Below are 25640 nucleotides of genomic sequence, written 5' to 3' on the forward strand. Positions count from 1 at the left end.
AATTTATTGTAAAAACCAAATATCCCCAAATCCATTGTCAGAGTCTAGCGCAATTCAGTTCTAGCACCTATAATTTTCACATCTTTTATATGCTATAGTTATAGTTGATGCTCAGTAATATGAACCTAAAATATCAAGGGCAGATTAAATTACTTTAACTAGGCTACACTTAAAAGTAAATGTCCCAATATATTGTATATCCTTGCAGATATATTTTAGAAAGCTTTTTGATATAGCTACAAATCAAATGGTTTTCCCGTAAAACTTTAATGATAAAATGCAGTTTCCCAGACCAGATTTTGATCAGCAGTATCATTGTACTTTCACCAGTAATCTTGGGTGCCTTGAGGCATGTCGCTTCGCTTCTCTAGTTGTCAGTTTTTTCTGACCTACACAAGGTAAGAGAAGAGATAATGTCTAACATGCTTTTTTAGCTCTAAAATTCTGTTGGAAGTCAAGTCCTCTACTTCTTCTTTCTCTTATTTAAAAGATCCTTCCAGTTCTTTTTATTCTGATTCTCTCCCCAAATTCCCTCTGCCCCTATAGTCTCTGTAATACCAGTGGGTACGATTACATACTGGCCAAAGGCACTGGAAAGGAAATGTTGACTGCTCTCCTTTGCTGCTTGCAGAGACTTATCTAGGATGATTCCATCACCCCAAAAAGCCCTGTCCAGAGAACAGATGTAGAGATTAGCAGATAAGAGGTGCAGATGACCGAAACCTGAGTTAGTTGCCTAACACAAGGCTGCAATTGTTCATTAATTCAATCAACCAAATATCTAGCAAATATATGACAGACTAGGTATAAGACGTGGTCCTGGCCCTACAAAATGTATACTCTTAACAAAAGAAGTTATTGCTGACATTTCTGGGAGATTCAGAGAATTCTTGAATGCCAAACTGTATGGCACAAACTGTAATAGTGTTAGAAGAGATGGAAGGGAGAGATTTGGATTTGTGGTAGTCAGCGGAATCTGATGGAGGAAATTTTACCTGTAGCATCTTTGAGGAAGAATAACATGTGCAATGCTTTAATGCATATTCATTAATTTCGCAAATATTTATTTAGTAGCCATGATGCATTAAACTTCTCTAAGTACTGGGAACGAGCAGTTAACAAAACGAGAAGAAACTGCCCACACAGAGCTTTCATTCTCATGGAAGTAGGTAAGAAAAACTAAATAAGAAAATAGATATTATATCAGATGATGATAAACACTATGAAATTAAAAGAATAAGTTAGTAATGTAGGTATGGAGAATTCTCTAGGAAGTGATATAATCATGATCAGCATCAAGCTAACCCTCTCATTTTATAAATGAAGAAACTGAGGCTCACAGGGATTAAGTAACATAGCTAAAGTCACTCAGATTATTAGCAAGAAAGGAATAAAATTCTGGCTTACTGTCTCCTAGTTTAGTATTCTTTCTAATATGCACACACTTCCTAGATGGTCAAGTCACACAATTACTTAGGTGAGAGTGAACAGAGCCTGTGTGGGACCCAAGGGGGCAGACACATTGTGTTAGGACAAAGTGGAAAATATGATTAAATGGGAAGGATAGTGCCAAATCTGGAAAGCCAGACAGAGAAGTTTAGATTTGATGTGGTGATAGGAAAGACATAAATTAAATAATCCTTAGAAAAATTTGAAAATATTTAGTTGATTACTAATTAGTGCTTCTCTTATGTAATTACCTTCTTCTCCCTTTCCTTCTTTCCCATAGTTCCCTGAGAAATAATTTCTCTGTCTAATGCTATTTACCATCAGGTAGAGCAGTAATGTTTCCTGAGCATTTCAAAGACACTATTCTAAGTTTTGTCTCAAAACTAGAAATAAGGCATTTTGGATAAATACAAATATTAAGGATTAAACTGTTGGTGAAATTAACACAGAGTCAAAACTACATGTAGGCATTAGATTTGGATAAACTAAGCGAGTTGAGTCAGATGCAGACTGAGAGATGTTATTACTCATACTTTTATCATAAATTGGGAGTTAAATACTTGAGTTTCTTCAACAGCTAATATATAAACCTGAATTATAAACCTGATCATACATTTCCTTAAGTGCCGCAGTCATTGTTGCTGATTCATTTTTATTTCAAGTTTCCCATAATTGAGAGAGAGAGAGAGAGAGAGAAGAGATAAGAGAGAAGAGAAGAGAAGAGAGAAACCACTGCCAAAACTTATGGATGAAGATTTATTTGCAGATATAAAGATGTCATAACAACAATGTAGGTGCAGAAATAGCTTTAGTTTTTACTTTTCTTTGAGAAAGAACAGGAGCTTCAAGTAGGAAGAAAATGTATGCGTTACAATACTTACCACAAGTTCAAAATCAGAAAATTATCACATAGGGCAAATAAGTCTTATGGTTATAGCTACTGATAACATGTTAGCTATGGGTGCTTACTTTGGCCTAAATCTAAAGCATGTATTCTTTTTCCCCTTATTTTTCCTGTGTGAAGCATGTCTTATTTTGAGTGTGACGGGTATTTTGGAAAGGCTCTGGGAGCTGGTGTATAAGGTTATAACCAGGGAATTGTGACCCTTTATGCTAAGGGAGGTCATGGAATATATTAAAGGACTTAGCTGTGCATTTTGGGGCCCAAGCAGATTTTTAGGAAATGGTCTAAGCTGTGACTCTCTAATTTCAAGCAAATATTCAATATTAATACAAAGTCTACTTAGATTTTTATGTCATATGATTAGGGTGGGGGTGGAGATGTTAGCCCTAACACTCCCTTGTAGGTCATTGCTTATTGCAATTTTCCCACCTAAAAACCAGAATCATTGAATAATTAATGCAAAGTGACTCTCACCCAAAAAGAGTCCCTCTTTCACATTCACTTAATTTCAGCCTTCTGGCCACCTTGGGGTTAATGACCCAGGAAACAAAGAGACCCTTAAACAGTGAGAAATATTGGTAAATTTAAGTATGCTTTTGGAGGTCACCTAAAAGGAGAGGAGTCACCCTCGGGACTTTATCCAGAATACATGGAATGTGCACAGCAAAGATTAGGTGTGTGTCACATGGGAAAGTTTACAGAAAGGCTCAGGCGCAAGGTAGACGGTCATTTTATTTCTGCTCAGTTATTCACGCCAAGTGTTTCTGTCTGAGATAATTAAATATATATGGGGGCAGGGAGAAGTTTAGATACCTTAAAACCCTTCTTGGGGGTCTATATGGTGCTACATAGCTTGGCTGCGGGCTTGTAGTAATGGTTCTGAGTGGAAATCATTTCAATCTATTTACTCTGTTCGGGAAGGTGTGTAAGAATGTGATGTTTAAAACAGATTTCTGTCAGAATGGCTGAGACAGAAAATTTGTGTATTCGGAGAACAAACTGATGATTGTCACATTGGGCTGGGGTAGGGGATAGGCAAAAGCAGGTGAAGAGAATTAAGAAGTACAAATTGCCTGTTGTAAAAATAGTCGTGGGGATGTAAAGTACAGCATGGGGAATACAGTCAATAATATTGTAATAACTTGTGTATGGTGTCAGGTGGGTATTAGACTTAACAGGGTGATCACTTTGTAATGTATATAAATGTCTAATCACTATGTTGTACACCTGAAACTAATATAATATTATATGTAAAATATAATTGAAAAATAAATTTAGAAAAAAGAAAGAACAAAAATATTTGTGTATTCAAAGAGATGAATTTAGGTTATTTAGAAAATCCATTTGTATTAAGGGTCTCCAAGATTGAGGAGAGACAATAGACTTCTGCAGTGTGTATGCTATATACTTAGCAAAGTGGCAAGCACTATGTGTTGTGGAAGAGGCTCCAGTTGGTGCTTTAGGACATGAAAGCCTCACCAAGGCCTTGAAGATTTGTCCTGTGTCTGCTAGAATATGAGATGTTGGAGAAATGGAATTCCTTGCTCCCATAGAGCTGGCGAGGGCAGTAAGGATAGGCAGGGAAGCATACTTGACGGGTCAAGTTGGAAATCTGAACACATTTTCCTAATGGTCTTTAGGTTCTTCAATAAGAGCAGATTTGCTTTTCCATGGATGCAATTTTATAAATGATGGCTAGTTTCCAAGATTGGCTCACACTAGTCTTTTGATTCCATGATATACCAGAGGGAGTTCTAGGACTCCCACTAAATGAGAAGTTTTGGATCAACTTCCTATGATGGAGTTGCCAAACAATTGATTCAAACCGTTATTACTCTAAAGGTCTTAAAAAAGATGGGACTTAGATGGTCAGGAGTAGGGGCAATCTGAATCGTTGAACCTATAAGGGTGGAGAAGAGAGGGTGGGGGAGGGAAGTTGTGTAGGTGTCCTAGACAGGGAACCAGCAGGACAGAATGCAAAGAGCTGCAGTTCCAGCCTCGATTGCACATTTCAGTTACCTGAGTGCTTAAAAAAAAAATGTGGACAACTAAGATTCTCTCTAGAATCTCCAGGAGTGAGCCAAAGGATGGGTACTTTAAGAACTTTTTAGGGTGACAGTGGGTTGAGAGTCTCTGATTTAGAATCTGGAATGAATCTTATGTGTTTGGAGGACATGAGATCAGTTTGGAGAGAATGGAGATCTCCCTTCCCGCTGTGAAGCAGCCACGGACAGGCAGGAAACGTCTCAAAGGACTCTGGAAACTGGTCTCATCTGAAGGTTGATGAGAGACCAGTAACTTTTTATAGCAGTAATAAATAAGAATAAAGTAGTACTTTGTAGTATTTAGTCTGTGGGTAGCACTTTCTAGAGTTAATAGAGAATAGAGATAAGACTATCAGTTAAGAGACTATTGCTATTACTCAAGCATAAGGTAATAAGGCCTTGGGTGGGAACCGTGAAAGCGGAAACAAGGGTCCAGGGTGGAAGAAACTTCAAGAGTTGAAATGCTAGATTATATATCTTGTGGAATAAATGAATGGAAAGGCTAAGGGGAGAAAATTACCCAGGAGGATTTCAAGATATGAAGGTTAGCAAATTAACATTACCATGACAAGAAATGGGGGAAGGCAGGAGGGAGGAGTTGTTTTAGACAGAAGATAGATTCCATGTTGGATATCTTACATTTGTGGGAACAGTTATAATGACAACTAACATTTTTGTGCCTACTCTGCCTACATGATGAAACCTGTGCTTACTTTTCTAGCCTCTCCTGCACTCAGGGTCTCTGGTTATGTCCACTCCTTCTAGCTCTAGGGTTTCCCATAGCCTTTCCTCAACCTTGCTTGGGATCCCTTTCCCTGACTTCATCCTACTCATCCTTAATTTCCTTGAGGACAATATTCTTGCCAAGCCCCCACCAAAATTAACTTCCCTGTTACATTACACTGTTCAGCATCTTGCATGTGGATGCTTTTTTCACAGCACATATCAGTGTTGTACTTTAGCAATGACTTGTTCAAGAGATCGTTCCCCCACTAGATGGTAACCTTCGTATAGCAGGGACCTTGTCTGTTTCGCTCACTGCTGTACTCCCAGGGTCCAGCTCTGTGCCCATCACACAGTAAGTGCTTGAATAACTGAATGAATATGTGTTAAATATTTTGCATGTATTTAATCCTCACAACAACCCTATGAGGCACCTAACATTATTACTCTCATTGTACAGATAAGGCAAAATATCTTACCCTAATTTATAAAGCTAGTAAGTAGTAGGACTGGACTTTCAATTCTGGTTTCTCTGGTTCCAAAAATGAACTTTTTAACTTCTGGGCTATTCTGCCTCTGCCAGGTGATTACATATATAGGAGCTCATGAGAGCACAACTGTTAAGAAGACAAAAAAAAAAAGGAGGGGTTGTAAAAGAAAGAGTAAGGAGTTTTAGGAAAGTTAGAGGTATTTGAATATGAAGGGATCTTAAATTTCATGGAGACCAAACCCGTCATTGCACAGGAGAAGAAAATCGGTCTAGGAGGTTAAATGGTTCTTGTTTGGGAGTGTGCTTAGATCTTAGACTCCTAACTTCTGCTTTGGTGCCCTTTCTAGGCAGAGTGGATGGGAGCAAGTTCTTTGAGGCCAATGAGTGGGCAAGTCGCTTTGACTTTAAGCCCCAAGTTGAAGACAGAGGTAAATGAAACTAGGAAGGAATGAACATGAGTATTATGGATAAATGAAGTGTTTTGTGGAACTATGTATGGCTCTGATTACATCATAACCATCCTTTGTTGTATCAACAGAATTAGCTTGCCTTTGATGTTGGTGTCTCAGGTTCCTTTCACTTTGGTTCTTACACTTTGCTAAGATGATTGGGGTAGGGAGATAATAGCTATGCTTTTGCTTTAAGAAAAATGTATGGGGCTTCTCTAACATTCTTGGCATGGTTGTTGCCTAAATGTAGTCCCTATCCCACTAATTTTGCCAATGGGGAAACTAATATGTAAAGAAGTTAAAAGATTTGTCATTTTGGGGTAAAAAAGTAGGTTAGCTAAGAAGTAATAAAGAGGAAAAAGGGAAGTGGTTATGTTAACCTGTTACAATAATTAAATTTGGGATTATATGCCTTGTACAGGTCCAGGATGACATAAACTTGTCAGTTTGACATCAATTTATAAATATCTTGTTCTCAAGAGTACCTGACTGTGGGCATCTTGCTTCAGACTTTCCCTGGGGTCAGACTGATGCCTCCAGAACTCTTTTTATCTAATTGTGGACTTCTAGGACTAGGCAGGAATTAATTTCAGCTTAGGAAGAAGGAAGGTGGTGTTTTCTTTTCTGGGACCTTCTCCTTAGGGTCTCTGGTGTGTTGTCGGGGCTGCCACATAACTGCCTCTATCGCTGCCAAGCTCGGAACAGAGAGGGGATTAGAAATCAGAAGTCCATGGCTCAGTGCCCTGATTTGAACTTTATTTATATAAATACAAATGATGTAGACTGCTTTTACTTTATTTCTCTTCAAGGTTTTTTGCTATATTTAAAACTTGGCTACTCATGCCGGCATTCCCCTGACATAAATGTTGTGTGCTGTCATTTCCCCCAAGATGTCACCTTCCTGTTCATTTTCATTGCATTATTGTGAGATAGAAGATGGGGAAGAGTGAAATGGGTGCTGCTGCATTAGTATTATTGTGTGCATTTGATGCAACCTGAAGTCTAGATTAGGATGATTTCCCTGAGTTATGACCAGTGAGGAGTTCTCCTACAGTCGGGTCTTTGCAACATTCCTCTAACAAAGCTAGGAATTTATTTGCATCTGTTTCCATAGAACTCAAAGTGATTAACATATGTGATCCAATTATCCTCCTAAATCCCCAGATGTAGCAGGAAGCAGGGCATATCTGCCTGTTGGAAATGTAGGCTCACCAGGATTGAGGTGAAAGGTTCCCTTCAGGTCATGTCTTTGCTTGTAGTGGAAACTTGATTTCTTGCCTTTCAGTCAAGTTTTTGGTGGCCTTGTCTTCATATGGCAAGGTGTGCTTTTGATTTTGCTTAGTTTCCCCAAGACAAACTTTCCCCCTAAGAGACTGGAGTTCATAATATACTATAGTGAAAGTGGAACAGGAATATAGTTCTTAAGGTCTACACTTACTCTACTTGCTTATAGAGTAAAATAAATTCAGAACTTGAGCCAGGATGTTCTAGAATTCCTAACCTTAAAAGCAACTGAAAAGTAGAATCAATGTCACTGAGGCTTATGATTAGGGCAAATATATCACTTATCTGGCCAAACATGACCCTTCTGAGCGTGGAAGGGAACACTGTTACCTTACAACAGGTTTAGACAAGGGCTGTCCTGTGTGAACCAGGGTCGTGTAGTCACTCCACTTATGATGGTGGTGGCAGTGGATATTATCTCCCAGAGCTGAGTGTCTGGCATATTTCATGTAAGTTAATGTGGAATAAAGTCATGCTGTAGATGCTGTGAGAGAAATAGATATATAGAAATAGCTCTCAGCCTCCTGCTCTCAAGGAGCTCACAGTGTTGTGAAAGGGATAGCTGTTGCTAAAAGTCAGAACAATGCTAGTTATAGCATTTAGTTTTTAGCTATTTCAATCTCTGCTCTCATGATTTTAATCTCACAAATGAACAGCACTTCCTTATTTGAAAGGAAATGTTATAATGTCTTTGTTAACTTCATTTTGTAAGATATATTTTACAGAAATTCAGTTCTTTTTCTAAAATGTTTTCATTTTGCGGTCAATTATACAGATGTTTTCAACTTTATTCTTCTTATGGACCATAACAATACTAGATCTGATAGGAATATTTTAATGGAAAAGCATGAAATTATTTTTTACAAAATGATATCCACTTAATGTAAGTAAGCATATTACCTTGCATAGTGTTTTCAAGTTTACAAATTACTTTAACATAAATGCTCATTCAAATATCCACTAGTGCAGAGGCCTTCTCTGTCTTAGTCGCAAGGAAAACCCTAGCACCTAGAACAGTGTCCGGCACATAGTGATTACTCAACAAATACTTGAAATGAATACATTTTTTATAATTTTATTTTATTTATTTTGTTCAGGGAATCTTTTATTCAAATGAAAGCTTAGAAAGACTTAACAATACTGATTACAGTAGAATTTTTGTGGCAAAAAGAAGGCATGGTCTTAAGGTCCGTATTCCCACATCTCATAACCCCCATCCCTTGGGGCAGATATGAAAATTATTCACCAAAGATATGGAATCGTGGAGAGAAAAAGCACATTAGACCACATGGTCAGAAAGCTCACTTTGTCTATAAATGAAGAAAATGGAGCCCAGTGAGTCTGACTAAAATGCCGAAGTTCCCTTGTAGTGTGACATGGCCAGGACAGGCACTCTAATCTCCTGGCTTCAGGACAGAGATTTTTCTATTATAACCAAAATTAGATTAAAAGGAGTATGAGGTAGGTTAGCCAGGTGCTCTGGTGGAAGCCACTCTGCCAGGGAGCTGGACATTACTGCAGAAGTAATAGAGATGGTACAACTTATATGTACCAGAACTTTTCCCTGAAAGACTACCAAGTTTGGTTGGAAGAAATATTTTGTTAAGTTGTGTGCGTGAAAGGTGACTTCCCTACAAATGATGTGTTTGAGAAACTGCAAATGAGTAGTCCTGGAACCATTTGCAAGAGAGGATAGATCTGGTTCCCTGCTCTGCCCCGCCCCTGCCCCGGGTCTTCATGTCATTTGGGGTCAGACTTACTGATTGAAGAATTGAGCAGAGGGCTTTCAAATAAATGTTGAATAATTGTTTAAAGAATCTCAGTTTGAGAGGGCGCTAAATAATTAGCCTCTCTTGGACTAAAAGGTCAGGGTCCAGCCCAGATGACAGAATTCTAATTTTCTCATTTGCATGTTGGGAATTGAGACTCTTCCCCTTAGAAAAAGAAGAAATATGTTAGATTGCGGTATTGTAATCATATCAATAAACTGAGAGATTACAAGTGTTTTTCCAATATTGCCCCTGCTGAAAGAAGATAAAAATATATCAAACTGATAACAAGTTTTAAAGAATTGAAACAAAGTTTGGGAGCCACTTAAAAAAGTTTAAAATTGGCTTCAGTCTGCAAAAATCAATCAGAATTATTGAATGTTTCTCATGCTATTATAGCAGTGTTTTTCCAACATTTTTGATTTTGGCATGCTATAAAAGTATATTTAATATCAGAACCAGTACATACATATATAAGACAGTTGTATATATGTATGTATGTATGTATATATGTATACAGTTGTACATATATAATACAAAAGTATTATGAAATGATTCTTACTTTTACTGTGTATACCTCTTTTATGTTTTTTATTCTATTTTATTTAAAAAGTGCTGGTCATGACCCAGTAAAATGATTTCACAGCTCTGTAATAGGTTTACACACAATTTGAAAAACAATGCTGTAAACAATATGAGAGGAATCAAAGATAGCCTTCCTTAATTTATCATCTACGTGGGGAGAGAAAACTAACTTACAAACCATTGAAGTGTATGTTAAGACTATAATTAATTAGTTGCAATTTAAAAATGATGAATGTTCAGCTTTTATCAGCGTGTTTTCTGTATTGAAATACATAGATCTAAGGTAAAGAAGACAACTTTTCAAAAGTATGCTTATTTGATACTGTTCATGTTCTCAAGAGGCACCTTTTTACATATCATTACATCTTTGAAACTGGGGTATATCTTACAATTGACATTTTACAATAGTTCCTTTGGGGCAGTTAATTCATTTTTTTGTCGTCTAGGCATATGCAATCTTGGTTATCATTGCTGGTAGCATGACTGACTGGACAACTGAAACTTTTCACCATTTCAGTCTATAATCCATTTGAAGAAGGAATGGAAATCTCTTCTAATAAGGAATTCAATCTAGTCTAGTAAGAGCAAATAAGTGTCAACATCAAAATTTGCAGAATGTTGTTAGTGGCTTGGAGAAAAATCTGAGAAGCAATAATGGTACAGACTTCTGAAATAAAAGGCTGCTCTCTAATGCCGTTGTTGACACAGAAGTCAATGTTATGTGGAAAACACATTGGTAACTCTGAGCCAGAAGGTGATTTAGAAGAGCTGAAATCTAAATTTGAAGAACTTTTAGGGTTTTCTTCACCAATAATTTTGCCTATATATTCTTTTTTATTCATATGTGAGAGATAAATGATAAAAAGTCTATGCCTAAATAAATCTAAGGAAGCTTTTTAAAAGGGCTATAAAATAAAAATTTTAAGTGATAAGAAAGCATTGCTTCACTATTTAATTGATAGCATTTTTTTTCTTAGTAACACATTAAATATCAGTGGCATCTTCTACTCATGATTAGTCATAAGCAAATGCACATTAAAACCATAATATACCACTACATACCTACTAGAATGGCAAAATTAAAAAGACTGACAAAACCAGTTGCTAGAGAGGGTGTGGCACAACTGAAACTCTCATGCATTGCTGATGGAAATGAAAAATTATATAGCCACTTTGGAAAACAGTTTGTCACTTTTTTAAAAAGTTAAACACACACTTAGTTTATGTCCCAGCGATTCTACTTCTGGGTATTAATCAAAGAGAAATGAAAACATATCCTCACAAAGACTTGTGTACAAATATTCATGGTAGGCCCAAATTGGAGACAATCCAAATGTCCATCATCTGTGAATAGACAAATAAATCGTGGTATATACATATAACGAAATAGTATTCAGCAATAAAAATGAATAAACTATGTGTACATACAACATCATGGATAAAAGTGAAAAAGCCAGGTGTAGAAGTCTTCATATTGTATAATATTGATGATATGAAATTCTAGAAAAGACAAAATCATAGTGATAGAAAGCAGATCACTAGTTGTCAAAGACCAGGGGCTGGGGTGAGAAGACTCTACAAAGTCGTTTGAACAAATTTACTGAGGTAATGGAAATGTTCTTTGTCATGATTGTGGTGTTGGTCACCCAACCGAATGCTCTTTGAATCGTAATTTTATCGTATGTAAATTGTACATTACTAAACCTGATCAAAAAAATATAAAAAAATTATAGTATCATAGATTTTATGAAACATAGATTTTTCTGTATTTTAAAACTAATATGGAAAATAACGAAATCAGAAAGAGGGAGAAATCACTTAAATTTGTACTACACAAAAACAACCATTTAAAAATGTTAGATTTTTTTCCGTATTAGTCTACTTTTAGATTTTCCCCCTATGCATGGTTATATCATAAATGACATTCCTAACTATCCTTCCTGTGGAATTGATGTTAGACACTGTGTAAACTGAATGAGAGGTTTCAGGGCATTCCTGGTTGTTGATCTTATTTATGCTAATGTATCAAAAGGCTCTTTATTTTTGAGTTCCTATTATATATCTCTCTGTGGAATATGATTCAGAGAATTGGAAATATTTAAAATAATTATTTTAAATCGTGTCTCTTTAGGATATTAAATTTTGATAATTGAGAAAGAAATCTAATACAGAACTAAAATATGTTATTTAGAGGGAATTTTAGAACCAAGGCCTAAAGACAGGAATCATTAGATACTGAGATATATACAATAGTTTGATAATGAGTGAACCTTTTGACAGTGGCTTCATGGAACCTTTCAGTTTAATAAACTTGATTTCAAAAATTATATGACTGATTCTATGGGTTTTCCTCAGCAATGAAGTAATTTTGCAATGACATAAACTGAATTGGTCCTTATTTTGCATTCCTGCTCATACTTATCTCATATAAAGGAAGATGACCTCAGCATGTTTGCACATAGATTTGTAGTTATGAGCTCAGGCCTAGAAACAATTGGGGTGAGGAAATTTTAAGGGAGGAGGTTCAGACCTTCACCCATGGAATACAGAGCTATTCTGACACTGAATTTTTGATGTACCTCATTTTATATGATAAATTGTGTTTTATGGAAGGCCTTGTGCCTGTGAATGGGGTGAAGAGGAGGCCTCCTTGGGATTCTGTGACTTGTTCCTAAGAGCCAGATGGAGGCAAGTGTTCCTGCGGGTGAGGCAGAGAATAGGTTCCAGGTATGGTCCCCCTTCTGGTGACGGCAGAGGCCAGTAGCTTCTGAACGTGGAGACTGAGTTATTCTGAGGCTTAAGGCTTCTGGTTCCTGAGCCCACAGTCTCTATCTCTTCCACTGAGAATTTAGTATAAGTTTCTTTTACTCTAAGTTTTTTCTTTAGTGACTACTACATACTAAGGGCTTTTTACAGGTTATTTCAACCACCTCAAGAGATAAATAATGATATGTGCCTCATAGGGTTGTTGTGAGGATTAAATACACGCAAAATATTTAACATACATTCATTCAGTTACTCAAGCACTTACTCTATGATAGGCACAGAGCTGGACCCTGGGAGTACAGCAGTGAGCAAGACAGACAAGGTCCCTGCTATACGAAGGTTACCATCTAGTGGGGGAGCGATCTCTTGAACAAGTCATTGCTAAAGTACAACACCAATATGTGCTGTGAAGGAACCATCCACAACCACCTCAAGAGACAAATCTTTCTTGTTTTTATGTCAGAGATTAGGAAGCTGAGTCCCAAGAAGGCTGAAGACCTTGCTCAAAGCCACACAGCTAGTCAGTCAGTGAAAATTTGGGCTACCTTTACCATCACATGGAGAATTTCCTTCAGTTTGATTTGAGAAAAGGAGCCAATACCTTTCTACTGAGATAAGAGAATGGAATCTGATCTTGTCACCCGTGCTTTCATGTAAATTAATTTTTTCAGCCTCATTTTCAACATTTTCCAAGGGTCTCAATCCTCTCTCTTCTATATTCTTATGGTATGAGACCTTGGATAAGTCTCTCTTTTCCCTTTTCCTATAAGAAGAAGAAAAAAGTTACCTGAAGAAACTTGAGCAAGTTAATTCACTTCTGGAAGCCTCAGTTTCTCTCTCTGTAAAATGGGGATAATAACAATACTAATTTCACAAGGTTGTTGTAGATGTTAGATGGAGATAATGTGTAAAGCTTGGAACAAAGTTAAAATTTCAGATGATTGTTATTATCGCAACTGGATTCAGAGAACGTTTTATATGCAAAAGGAAGTGGGGACGGAAGTTTGTATGTGGAAATATTCCCCCTTACTTCTTATACTTGACCTAGAGAGAAATTGAGGTATGATATTTTTGACCTGAAAAAAACTCTCCCAGTTTTCTTACTTTCTGTTTTGCGAGTGGCGAAATGAATTTAGAGAAAATTCAGTAGCTATGAAGATTGTTGACTGAAGATGCTAAGGAAATATGTTCAGTTTTCTCTCAATTTGGTTTGATTAAAAAATTAAAGGAAAACCCCTTTGCTGTCATTCGGTGTCAAAATAGAAACTGTAACTAGAGTTTCGAGGTATGAAAAGTATTACTATTTATGAGTATTTCAATTAATTTTTTTGTGTGTCATGTAGAAGAGGCATAATTGCTGCATCTCCCTCACCTCCTTTTTTGCATTCAAATAAGAAAAAGTATTGACAGTTGAATATCACCTCATAAAATAACAAATTTAAAGACTAATATTCAAATTATTGACACATAGTGTTTGAGTGCTATATGCAAAATGCGCTTAAAACATGACATCCTAACAATTTGTTTTAAGAAATTCCTGCATACTCGTCATGTAGAACTGGTCTGTATGTATAGAAATAGATCTTCCCATTGGTGTATTTGCAATGGAAAGACGTGTGTGAATAGCACAGCCTCCATTTAGAATTTTAAATTCAATAAGCATTTATTGCAAAGCATTGTATTGCAGTGAAAGAAAGACGACTAAAAACCTAATCTCCGAGGAAAGTAGTAATTTAAGGAATGAAAAAGGGAAAAGAAGAACACTGTATGTGCACAACTGAATGAGGGGGAAAACCTGGGCTGTATGCTGAGCACAGAGCTTTGCATACTGTGGGCTGCCGAGGGCAGTAGCCTCTGTCTCAGCCTCTTCTAGGTATTGAGAGTATATGATCACTGGGGCTCTCATGTGGGGCCTGCCTTCTAAAATACTTTCATTTCTATAAGCCATATTTAGCAGAAGACTTTGCTTCTCTTGGTGTTTTTCTTCAGTTGGAGTTTGGTGGTTTTACTGTAGCAACTGGTTTCATGGTTTGAGTTCTGCTTTTGATTATGTAACCTTTGAACAATTTTATCATCGTTCACTTCCCTTTTTCTTTCACTATGAAGTAAAGAATAAGAAGCAGAGTGTATAGTGATGAGAGATGTAGGGAGTGGAAAAGGAAAGAAATGGAATTTATAACTTATGTAATAAGTGACAGCTGGTGTCCATAACAGGGAAGACTTCTGTGTCTCCTCTGGACCAAGGGCTTTATCTTTTTAGAGCAGCCCTCCTAGGATGACCTATGGAGAAGCCCCAATCTTACATCTAATAAGCTAGAAAAATCCTTCAACTCCAAAAGTACCCTTCCGGGTAACTTACCCTTCCAGGAGATCCAGAGGGTAAGTTTTCCTGCCAGAGGGCGGTAAGCTGGTTCTAAAGATAGCTCAGGGAAATTTCTAGATAATGCTATTTTCTTTTTTCCAAAGCAATTCAGAGACCATCACAAGAGCTTTGTTAAATATCCCCAGTGCAGAATTCAAGCCAGATGCAAAGCTTACAATTAGAACATTGAAGCTTTGATGCCAATTAAAAATAAGTGATGCCATTTATGATAGAATTGAGCAAGGATCTGAGAGGGGAGGAACAGACCAGACAGAGAGACATTAAAAGTTTGAGATTTAAAAATATGAGCAAACTTCATTAATGAATGAATTAATATTTCAGAGAGAGTAGTTGTTGATCTTGAGCGTGAAATTTTAATAGGGACTTCAGGGTTTTCCAATGATAAGATTATTAATATAAACAGGAGGTAGAGTGGAAAATGTATAAAGGTTATATGATTCTTGTGGTTGAAGTTATAAGGTAAAGAGTTTTAAGAAGTCAGCTGTGTTTCTAGTTGGCAATATATTGCAAATCGTCATTCAAGTAGTTGGCTCTGCTTATACCTAAACACATAGCTTCTCAAAAGATCCAGTTTCCGGTTTCCCAAAGAATCACAAAGCAATGAATGTGTCTGACTTGTTCATATCAATATTGCTCAATGCTGATAGAATGGTTTCTCACTTTCCTCCTTTTCTTTTCTTTTTTTCTTTCCTTTTCTTCTTTTCTTTCTTTTAAATTGAGGTCTTCTGCTTATTTTTAAGTAGAGGGTAGTATTACCTGAAAGGTCCTCAATTTTACTTTTTAAACAAATTTACTGTTCTGAGGGGCTTGTTCTCTTATAGTTCCCAGTATAAGGTAATCTAGAGCAACCTTTTAAAGACAACCACAGACTTTAACAAATGAATGTGAGGAACCCGCTTTCATTTCTTAATTTCTTATTTCTATTGACCTATAATCCCGCTGTTCTGAATAATTGATGGCATCAGATAGAGTGGAGACATTTCTTTTCAGACAAGCTCTGAAAGGATGAAAGGAAAAATGTGAATGGAGAAACAGTGGATGGTAAACAATTTCCCCTAAATTATAAAGCAATGTAATTTCTTATTTTAAAACAATGTGCGATGAGACCTGTGTTCCTTTCTATTATATTTCTAATAAAATCCTATGCGAGAAGAGATAAATAGAAGTGATTTTCCAGAAACACCAGATGTTGACCCACCTGTCTGATTACTATTAAGAGCTCTAATCTTGTAGTTAGGTAAATATCTTAATTGAATCACATACCATTTCTGCATCATTAGAATAGGTCAAAAGCTGGAACTCTTCAGAAATTTGAGCCTAGGTTGGTTTGTATACAGTTTGCTTATATACATTTAGGCATCCACCAAGAATCATTACATCATTCTTATAAAACCAGATTCCAGTTTTGCTTCTCATCAATGCTGAGTGATCTTGGACCTCAACTGTCTTATTTGGGATAATAATGTCTACTTAATAGACTGGTATGAGTATGAAACAACACACTGCATGTAAAGCACCTGGCATATAGAGAGCACTCAGTAGATGTTAGTCATTGCCTATTTCTCTTCCCTTCTGTTATAATATTGAAGTAATCTCCCTTAAACATCATTATCATCTTATCTATTGACTGAAGTGCCTACAGTGACTGTTTTTTTACTTATTGTATTCACTCATTTATTCAACTATCATTCAAAAGTATTATGTTTATACAGAAATGAATAAAAACATGATCCCTGCTTCCAAGGAATTCACAGTCTAATGAACCAAATTAATTATGGAATTTAAAGCTATCTTTTAACTAAGTTGCCAATATCTGTTTCCCATTTCAAGTACATCATTTCTTGTTTTTTAGTTATATGGTCGCTTTATCCAGGAGTCCTCAACATTGGCTGAACACCAGAACCCCTTGGGCAACTTTCTTAAAAGTATTAATGCCTGGGCCCTGCCCAGCTCAATGAAGTCAGAATCTCTGGATGATGGTGTGTTTAAAAAGCACCCAGGTGCAGTCAGAGTTTGGAATCTTTGGGTTAGAATGAAGCCAAACTCAACCTCCTGGCCTTATTCTGTACATCAAGCATGCCATTCCTTTCTCTTTTCTGTCAGCGTCCCTCATTACCTTCAGAATGCAGCTTCAAATATATCTCTCCAGCTAATGTTTGATGTTTCACACTCTAGATTATGCTCCCTGCTCTGTGTGATGCCCTCTTTATTCCCATGTATTATTTTTTTTCCTTTAGATTTACTGACAAGTGAAATTTATACAAGTTTTCTTTATTTCTTTTGTGTATTGTGTTTCCCTAATCAGTTTGGAAGCTTCTTGTGGAAGAGATTGGATGTTCTGTTTTCTGTGCGCTGTTTCAAGTGCTTTCATGCTATGTCTGGCTGCAGTGGACTCTCAACAAATGGTCGTGGCCAACTGATTCACTTCTGGTAAGCTGACTTCTTCATCCAGCCTGTTTTGGTGTTAACAGCTGTAGGATCTCAGCACGAATTATTGAACTTTTAACTTGACTTTCTAACTCCAAATTTTAATCTCTCTTATTAGCCAGTTCCTTGGAATTTAATCTTCCTTCCTCTCAACAAGTCCAAATAAGACGTTTTAAAATTTCTTATCTTTAGGCAGTTTTTGGGACAGTATCTGAATTAATTAAATCCAGATATAATAAAAGCCATAGCAGTGAATCATACTCTGCTAAGCTTCTTGAAGACAGGGGCATGTCATATTTATCTTTGTGTATCAGACACATGGACAAGTACCTGGCATACAGCAGGTTCTCAATAAAGATTTATTGAATTAATTGAATTGTTTTTTGGTTAAATTAAGGTTCTGAATTCATCTATGTGCACATTATTTGAAAAATGTGATGCTTTTGTTTTGCTAACCAGTTGATTTTATCTTTTTTATAGTAGAAAATATGTATTTTATAAAATAATTACAGTTGACATGCAATATTATATTAGTTTCATGTGTACAACATAGCGATTATTTATAAAATTTACAAAATGAACACCTCAATAAATCTAGTACCCATCTGACAGCATACTTAGTTGTTACAATGTTATTGACCAAATTCCCTATGCTGTACTTTACATCCTCATGACTATTTTGCAACTACTTATTTGTACTTCTCTTTTCAATCACTCTCCCCAACCCCTTTCCCATCTAGCAACCATCAAATGTTCTCTATGAGTTTGTTTCTGTTTTATTTGTTTATTTTGTTCTTTAGTTTCTACATGTAAGTGAAATCAAATGGCATTTGTCTTTCTCTATCTGACTTTTTCACTCAGCACAGTATCTTCTAGGTCCATCCATGTTGTTGCAAATGGCAAGATTTCATTCTCTTTTCAATGGCTGAATAATATTCCATTGTATGTATGTACCACTTTTTCTTTACCCATTCATCCACTGATGGACACCAGGTTGCTTCCATATCTTGACTATTATAAATAATGCTGCAATAAACATATGGTTTCATATATCCTTTCGAGGTAGCATTTTGAGTTTCTTCAAATAAATACCCAGAAGTGGGATTACTGGTTCCTTCCTTGTCTCTTATTATATAGCCTTTGTTTTAAAGTCTATTTTGTCTGGTATAAGTATTACTATTCAATCTTTTTTGTTTGCTTGTTTCCATTTTCATGAAATATCTTTTTTCATCCCTTTATTTTTAGTCTGTATGTCTTTTGATCTGAAGTGGGACTCTTATAGGCAGCATACGTAGGGGCCTTATTTTCTTATTTAGCCACTCTATGTCTTTTGTTTGGCGCATTCAATCCATTTACATTTAAAGTAATTGTTGATAGATATGTAGTTATCCCATGTTTTTCATCTTTTTTTATTCTTCTTTAAGAACTCCCTTTAACATTTCTTGTAATACTGTCTTGGTGGTGATGAATTCATTTAGCTTTCTTTTGTTTGGGAAGCTCTTTATCTGTCCTTTGATTCCAAATGACAGCTTTTCTGGGTAGAGTAATCTTTGTTGTTTGTTCTTGCTTTTTATCACTTTGAAGATTTCATGCCAATTCCTTCTGGCCTGCAAGGTTTCTGTTGAGAAATCAGCTGACAGTCTTATGGAAGCTCCCCTGTAGGTAACTAACTGCTTTTCTGATTTTAAGATTCTCTCTTTGTCTTTAACTTTTGACATTTTAATTATGATCTGTTTCGTGTGATCAAGAGTGGCCTTGTGTAGTGGCCTCTTTGGACTCATTTTGTTTGAGATTCTCTGTTTCCGGGTTTGTATGTCTGTTTCCTTCACCAAGTTAATGAAGTTTTCTGTCATTATTTCTTCCAATAGGTTTTCCAATTCTTGCTCTCTCTCTTCTGGTAGCCCTATGATGCAAATGTTGGTACATTTGATGTTGTCCCTGTGGCACCTTAAACTATCCTCATTTTATTGGATTCTTTTTTCTTGTTGCTGTTTTGACTGGGTGTTTTCTGCTACCTTATTTTCCAAATCACTGATTCATTCTTCTGCTTCATCTAATCTACTGTTGATTCTCTCTAATGTATTCTTTATTTCAGTTATTGTATTCTTCATTTCTGACCGGTTCGTTTTTATGTTTTCTATCTCTACTTTTATGTTTTCTGTCTCTTTGTTAAAGTTCTCACTGAGTTCATCTACTCTTCCTCTAAGTTCATTAAGCATTCTTATAACCAGTGTTTTTTAACTCTGCATCTGGTAGATTGCTTGTCTCCATTTCGTTTAGTTCTTTTTCTGAAGCTTTGTTCTGTTCTTTCATTTGGGACATGTTTCTTTGTCTCCTCATTTTGGCTGCCTCCCTGTGTTTGTTTATATCTATTAGGTAGAGCTGCTACATCTTCTGGTTTTGGTAGAGTGGCCTTGTGTAATAGGTGTCCTGTGGGGCCCAGTCATCTGAGCCAGGTGCTGCAGATGTGTCCCTTGTGTGAGTTGTGTGTGCCCTCCTGCTGCAGTTGAGCCTGTAGTTGAGCTGTTGGTACATCACTGAAAGGGATTGACCCTTGGGATGATCGGTTGTGAGGACTGGATGTGGTTGCAGTGGAGGAGCTAACCCCATGGAGCAGGATTCAATTTAGCAGGGCTCTGGTGCCTGCTGAATCTCCCCTTTGGGTATGTTTGTGGATCTGGTTGTGTGGTACTCTGGTGTGGTTCAAAGCTGGCCACTGGGTGTGTTGGTCCTGAGGCCTCTTGGGAGGGGCTTTGGTGCAGAGCAAGGTTAGCTGCTGCCTGTGCCCTACCTGGGGCCACTTGACATGAACTACAAAGTGATCTGCAGATGGTTGTTGTCACTTTTGCTCGGAGGTGTCTGGGAGAGGCTAAGCTGTGAACCAAAGCCATCTGCTGCTAGTGCATGCCAAGATCACATGCTACTTTTTTGGGAGTTTGTGAACCTTTGACAGATTTTAGGAAAGTTTGCAGCATAAGTCAAGATAGGTTGTTTGGATGAAAGAAGAAACTGAAAGTGGCTTGAGTGGTGCCGTAAGTTGGGTAGGGAGAGGTCCTGAAATCACCAGGGAAGTGTTAGCCAGGTTGATGGAGACTCAGATATGGTGCCCGCCTGTGTCTGCACACTGAATTGGGGGAGGGCTCAACAAAGGAACAATGGCTTACGCCAGCACCTTCGTATGGTAGGAGGCTGCCTCTCCAGCCCTCGCCCTGAAGCCAGATAATTCAGTCTCTCCCCTACATCTGGTGCCTTTTGAGCTGCTGCTCTAGCACTGGAGCTCAAAGAGAGTGAGCCTGTCAGTGAGTAAGTCTGTGCATGGCCCCTTTAAGCAGAATGCCTATGATTTCAGCCACTCTCCATCTCACTCAGCCACAATCCCCTTTGGTGTTCACAGCCAGAAGTTATGGGGACTTCTCTTCCTAGCACTGTAACCCTGGACTGGGGAGACTAGTCTGGGGTTGGAACCCCTTGCTTCTCAGGGGGGACCTCTGCAGTGAGATATCCTTCCCTATTTTTAATTCCACATATGGATGTGAGACCGGCCTGTTCAATGTTTCTACCCCTCCTACCTGTCTCAGTGTGGCTTCTTGTGTATATCCTTAGTTATAGGACTTCTGTTCAGCTAGACTTTAGGTGGTTCTCAAAGATGGTTGCTTTGTAATTTAGTAATTTCGATGTGGTCCTGGGAGGAGGCGAGCACAGGATATACCTATTCTGCCATCTTGACCAGAACTCTCACTAATGAGATGCATTTCTAATTGCATTTTTTTCTTCTGCATTTATCTGCTTATTACTCATAAGTTCTGGGAATCTAACTTTCTTGTTTTATATCATTGTGCCTCCCTTAGCTTTTCAGTTCACTGACATTCTTTTGGACTTAGTGTTGGTTCGCATTGGTCATTCATCTGTCTGGCTGTCTGTGGATCTGTGAACATCTAATACCAAACCTAAACAGGGCCATTTCAAGTTATTGCATTTAATTCACTGAATTTTATTTCCTGAATTTCATTAGAGAAAAGATGAGAAATATTAAAATTAAAATAATATAAATGTCAGTCAATTGATTTCACTCAAAGACAACCAGTGGGAATTTTTTGGTTTATTTCCTACTAGTCTTTTTTCTTATGTGGATTTTTAAAACATGGCTGTGATCTAAAATTTAACTGTTTATTTGATTTTGTATTTTCGTTTATTCCTTTAATATTGTAAACTATATGTTTTCCAAGGGTTTATAAACCCTTTGTTAAGTTCTACTTAATGGGTCTTATATATTAAGGTATAAATGTACAATAATTTTAGTAAGCCATTCTTTTATTGTTAAACTTTTGGATTGTACTGTGTTTTTTTCTATATTTTTTTTTTACTTTTTTTTTTATTACTGTAAACAATGCCGTGCTCATCTTCATGCATAAAGATTTTATTTTTTTATAAATAGGGTTATATCCTAGAAGCTGTGTCCAAGAGTATGAACATTTTCAAGTTCTTGATACAGTTGAATAGATTACTTTCCAAAAGATAGTAATCTTCCACAGCCCTGCCAACAGTGCATCAGTATTCCCCCTTTCAATGAATTCCTGTCAGACTTAAGGATTTATTTGTAATATAAAAAGGGTAGTTTTCATTTTATCTAAGGTAAGACCCTTTAGATGGTCTCATTGTACACATGTCTATAAGGTTTTACTTCATTCAGTTTGGCATATTGCCATATCAACTTCTGAATCTTTCTGCACCAATGCTATCCTGATGCAGTTGTTGATATGAAGGAACTGGTTAGTTAGTTTGCTTTGCGTGCACTGCTGTGGATGTACTGATGGAGACTGTTTGGAGTGTACAGTTCAGGATGTGTCAATAGAGGCTGGTTGTAGTATACAGCTCTGGGTGTACTGATAAAGGCTGGTTCGAATGTGCTGTTATAGATGTCCTAATAGAGATGCTTGAGCCATCATGTCACGTATGTGTCAGCATATGTTCTTATAGGTTGACCATATCCCCTAAGAGAAATGGAAGCTTAATTCTTTGGCTAGAATTTCTTATGTAGGGATTTGGATATCTAAGTTAGAGGAAGCCATAAACTACAGACTACTAAAAATGGAGTTTCCTTAAAAGAGACAGAGGGACTGTGGACTCTTTGAATGCTTCAGTTGACTCTATATCTTCAAGACACTTCAATATTCTATTTCATTTAATTTTTTGATCAATTCTCACATCAAAAGAGAGACGAAATGTGGTTTTATTTTGGTGACTTGTCAATAGGTAATTTTGTTTAAGGCCATGGTCAAGTTGGTTGGAGTACTGCTTTTTAAGGTGTCATGAAAGAAGACTAAATATCCATTAAAGTATGGAGAGTGGAGAGGGGAGATTTTATGCAAATATATGAAATATTCACATTTCAAGGCATTAATCAGATGTCATATACTCTCTGAAGTCTTTTCTGACTACTCTATTTCTACTGTTTGTTCTCCTATAGCACTTAGACCCTCCCCCTATTATAGCATTGATAACATTGCATTAGAGTTACTTGTTTACATGACTGTTCTCCTACTCAGTTTGTAGTCTTATAGAAGAAAAAGGTAATGTTTTACATATTGTATCCCTAGTACCTAATAGGTTCTGATATGTAATAGATAACCGATCATTCATTACTAGATGAGGAAAAGATGGAGATGTAGGAGAAATGGAAAATATTGTTAAATGGGTGATCAATAGCATGTGTTATAAATTAGCTTTTTTAGTCAAAACCGATAATATGGAAATGTGCTCCTCATTTCATAGATGAGGAAGTATGTCATAGAGAGGTTAAGTGACTTCCTCAACTGACACAGCTGACTAAGGCACAAAGCCAGGTTCACATGCATGTGTTTTAAAGCTCAGTTCCATATTCTTTCTAATCTTCTTCAATGTAATTCGCTTTAGAAAAGTGAATAAAAATAACTTTTTTCCTGATTATATGGAAAAAAACACCTAGCAAAATAAGCTTTCTTTATGTTATGGTGCATGTTGATTTTTTCTGGCATATTATAGAATAATGCCTTTACATTTAACATGAGTCATGGTATTATGGGATTTTGCAAAGAAGACCGAGAACTGAATTCTCGGAGGAACACTTTATATAAAAAAGGTAATTAATGTTTTACTGTTAATGTCACATAATGATGACTTTTATTATGTACCATATTTGGACAAATGTCACACCTATATTTATACTTCATAATTTTTTATGAGTTAATAATGTGAATAAACTTACATAATACAAATAAAACTGTTTAACCCATAGTCTAGCAAGTGCTTAGGTATTCTTATTTTTGTTCTTCTTTTTCTTAACATAACATTCTTTAACCGGATTTCGATGTTGTGAAACATTCAGAGGAAGCAACTGAAGTGCTTGTTATGGTAGCTGGGAGAATGAAAAAGAAATTATTTTCACTGAGTAAAGGAAGGTTTCAGTAGAGAGAGTTGGCCTAATATGAACCAAATGGTTCATACTCTTGACAAGTTGCTATATCAGGCTTTAATAATTAGGATTCCACTGAATCTTAGAGGGGTAAGATCCATGAAGTAAATCATTCTCTCTGTCTGTCTGTGTCTGTCTGACTTTCTCTCTCTTCCCTTCCCTCCCTCAATCTCTCTTTCTCTCTCCCCCTCCCCATTTCAAAAGCAGCCTCTGGAAGAAGCCAGTAGAGGGGGGGCCACCGGGCAGCGCTCCTGGTTTCTCTGCTACTCAAAGGCAACAGGTAGATGCCATGGGAGCAAAAGAGGCAAAACTGAAAAAACAAAACCTTTTTATCTTCTGAGAACTGAAAAGTAACATCTGAGAATGGCAGTGGAAGGAGACAAAGGGAAAGAGCATGGGAACTGTGATGGAGCATAGGCACACAAATAAACTTTGCGGTCCATGTGGGTTTCGGTCCAGTCTGTCTTCCATGTTTCCCATCCAGATAGCCTCCACGTCCCTCAGCTTTCCCAGTAGTAAAGAGAATACGAATGACTAAAGAATGTTCCCTGGTCTTTTGGAATAAGATAAAGGAATGCACTGGCTAAGATGTCAATTAATCTAACCATTACCCTAGTTCTAGCTTATGGTTTTAATTAGCATTATCTTCTTTGATTATTTTTAATTACTCTTACAACCCCTAAGCACTTTGGCAAGGCTGTGGTGAGGAAAGTTACTGTAAATCAAATTTTGGATTTTATTGCTCTAATTGGAGTTGAAACCCATGGCATCAATTAAACCCTAATTTCTTATTACGTTAGTTCATGTGATCATCATTCTAGGTATGTATAAAACCTCAGTGTGGAATAATTATGTAATTCCTTCAGCAACACAGCCCAGTACATTAGTAACATCCTGATTAGGAGAGGCAGGAGTCTAAAACCTTATTGGGAACATCACTGTGAGCATTGTGACAGCCTTAACTGTCTTTTTCCTTCTGTCTCTCCACATTATATAGCTCAGGCCAGGAACATATAAGGATTTTAGTAAGTGGTTCTTATGGAGACACCTATACCTGATCTGCCTTGTTCCCTCTATGCTCAATTGCTGATGGTCTGTCATGACTTGGCAGGCAGTTTCAAGTTTACATTCAAGCTTCAAATAGCATTGAAGTCATGAAGTCGTCTGTAGGAATGAGAGTTTCAAGATGTATTTGGATAATTAGTCTTAGCTGCCACAACAAATAAAACCTTGCAGTCTCGTGGACTAACCAAATAAATGCTTATTTCTTGCTTATTTCTCAGTCTATTTTGCAGCTATGGAATCTGGAATTTGTGGCTTCTGTGGTTTTTGTGGATGGAGAAAGATAGGTGGCAGAGGCTCACTGGCTCTCAACTGCCTTAGCCCAAAAGTGACATGCATTTCCACTTAGAATTGTTTGGCTAGAATTAGTCACATGACTCCAAATGAACCTGCAATAGAAACTATGAAGTATAGAGGAGCTTATGGAATATTTGATAAGTATTAACTGTCTTTGGCACATTACAATTTCTGTAGAGCCCTGGGGAGTCTACTGTATCTTTAGGTACTGAGTTATGAATGCCAAATAATGTAAATGTACAGATGACCAGCCAGGTAGTTCTGTGGGAAATTCTTTTATTTAAATAAATTAAACATGAAAGGCAATTACAAAAAAAAATCAAGTCATCATTTTGCGATGTCATGATTCCCCAGGATCTTTAACTGGACTCTTCCATGGAAGCCGAACTGAAAAAAAAAAAAAAAAAAACTGTACAAGCAAGTTCCATTGCTGATTTTAGGTTGCAAATATTTTTAATCATATGTTTCCCATCAAATCAGTAGAGTACTCTCTTTTTAATCAGATATCTGTATTAGTCTGCCAAGGTTGTCATAATAAAATACGACATATAGTGGG

At 36.9% G+C, this 25640-nt stretch overlaps 1 long non-coding RNA gene across 1 annotated transcript in view; it reads left to right on the forward strand.

Moving 5' to 3' along the window:
• Positions 1 to 25640, forward strand: part of LOC120586165 (uncharacterized) — a 54765-nt gene that overhangs the window by 18971 nt on the left and 10154 nt on the right. The window contains exon 4 of the long non-coding RNA XR_005648614.1: positions 17153 to 17277. This is a non-coding gene — a long non-coding RNA (uncharacterized LOC120586165). The remainder of the gene's footprint in view (positions 1 to 17152; positions 17278 to 25640) is intronic.

Source organism: Pteropus medius, unplaced genomic scaffold (assembly GCF_902729225.1).
Source record: "Pteropus medius unplaced genomic scaffold, Ma_sr-lr_union100, whole genome shotgun sequence".
In the NCBI taxonomy this organism is placed as follows: Eukaryota; Metazoa; Chordata; class Mammalia; order Chiroptera; family Pteropodidae; genus Pteropus; species Pteropus medius.